This window comes from Bolinopsis microptera, chromosome 2, assembly GCF_026151205.1.
Source record: "Bolinopsis microptera isolate Bmic1 chromosome 2, MBARI_Bmic_1.0, whole genome shotgun sequence".
Taxonomy (NCBI): Eukaryota; Metazoa; Ctenophora; class Tentaculata; order Lobata; family Bolinopsidae; genus Bolinopsis; species Bolinopsis microptera.
The window spans coordinates 11,016,196-11,018,601 of NC_087073.1; positions in this window are offsets into that span (position 1 = coordinate 11,016,196).

Consider the following 2,406-nt stretch of genomic DNA (forward strand, 5'->3'; position numbering starts at 1 on the left):
CAGTTAGTGGCAGTTTGTGGCAGTTTATGGCAGTTTGGAGGCAGTTAGTGGCAGTTAGTGCAGTTAAGGCAGTTAGAGCAGTATGGGCGTTGCTTTGCACTTAGCTCCTCCGGTTTGACCCGGCGTGCGTTCCGCATTGCGCAGTGAAGACACGCTTATAAATATATAGAACTACTGAGCCCACCGCGCATATTCTTATCTCGTAATCAGCGAAATGCACCACGGCCTCGCCGAGCTCAGAGCTAGGGAAGGATTGGAAATCGAGAATCAAACAACTGCTGCCACTGTTTATGTTGCTCACTGCTGCTCACTGCTGCTCACTACTGCTATGGGCGCGCCGCGCGACAGCAGCAGCTGAGCATCATTATATGTTGTAGGTTTTACAACCTACCAGGACGACGCGCCGTTTGGACTCGGCGACGGTCCCTGGAATATATGGAACCTAGATATCCTGGAATATATGGAACAGATATTTTTACGAGATCTATCATCACCCGTTATGCCTTAAGTTTTTATGCAGCAGTTTCTTTGCACTTTGCCTTACCCCTCTTGTGATCAAATACAAATAATAGACCACAATTATGGCGGTCTTACGTTTTTCTAGTAACTGACTGGAGAATGGTAAAGTGAAACCTCCCACAATCCGCCCCCACCTCCGCCTTTAAGTTCCCCAATTCCCGCTTTGTATCACGTCGTGACCCCCACGGGTCGTTCCATTATCGTTCTTTACGATACATGAGGGGAGCCGCGCAACGTCAGACATGCGCGGCAGGTCATACATAACGTATAACCAATCCCACCCGACTTCCGAGATCGCCTTGCAATCATAAAAAATTACTTTTTCAAAAGTTTAGTTTGAAAATCATCAAAATGTTTCTTTGTCGGGGCAAATACAAAGAATTCAATTAAAATTGAGGGCTACTTCATACTTTAAACATTTTGAATTGCATCTTCTTTTGAATTTAATGAACTACTGCAGACCTTCACATTTTATAGTATATGCCATTAATTTTGTTCCGTTTTAAACTATTCCATTTTGACTAGAGGCTAAATTAATTTTTTTTTTTTTTTGGGGGGGGGAATAAAAAAAAACCTTATTTTACTACATTTTTGAGAAATTTTTGACATTTTTCAAACTAACCATTGATATTCTCAGATTAGGTGACTGATAAATTCTGAAGATAAAAGCAATAGAATTCAATTTGCTAAGATTAGAGTTTGCGTTTCATTGCTCGAGCTCCACAGCTGTTCGAAGGATCAAATTTAAGATTAGCTACTTTTAACATTTAATGTTTTGATATTTAATAAAACAAAATTTAAAATTTTTTATTAATCGACCGATTTCAAATTGATCGTTTAGTTGACGGAAGTTTACTCGTCTAAATTGAATTTTGATCATCTTTTCCTACTTCGGGCGAGCTTTAACGGTGATACTCCGTAAAATACTGTCCATATATGGACCGTCGACGAATCCAACCTCGGTGCGCGTCCTGGTAGGCTTAAAACCTCTAAGGCGAGGCCCAGTGGTGCATCCTCGCCGATCAACCGAGAATATGCGCGGCGCCGGACCAGTAGTGCATCTCGCTACAATCGTCTAAATTTCTTCGAATAGCGCGCGCCGCTTTCTTCTCGATGGCAATGCTGCGAAGTAGCGCTCCGCTGGGCCAAACCAGTAAACAACGGTCGAAAATTCATCGCAGCTCGGCGGAGGCACAGTAGCGCATTCGCTGATCGAGAAGCATAATTGAGTGCACATAATTGAGTGCACAAAATTGAGTGGTCGCGGCACAAGTAAACGCATTCGTGCTACAAAAATTATACTACACGATACCCAAACCGGCGATCCAAATAACGTCCATGTTTTGGAAAGTTCATCCTAAATAATGGAACATCTGTGCATATATTTTTATTACATTGCTATGGTGATGTGTTGTTCCGTTATATTTTTTCTTTTTAGTTAGTTGTCATCCGGGCCAAACATTAAGAAACTTATATGCAGTAACCATTTTATTATTTATGTATCAAAATATGTCGTTGTAATTTTGCATGGCTGAAATGTAACGCTTGATTTTATATATAGATAATTAATTGAATTTTCTAATACAACAAGAATGCGCCGCTTTCTTTTGTGGATGGCCGCTCAATTTCCCGATCCGTGATGGCGTATTTATCATATTCCATACAACCTGGGACGAACCCTTCTTTTACTGTTTATATAAACATGCAAATATGCGAAGAGACAAAGCCGACTGCGAGCGCCACCCAGTTAATATAATTCTATATTGAATTTGAAAATCGTGTATACTTCATGTAACCATAGTGTTTATTGTTTACGCAACCTGACACGGATCTGTGCAAAATAGTAATACAACCTCAAAAATAAAATAATATGCTATCAATAGAGCC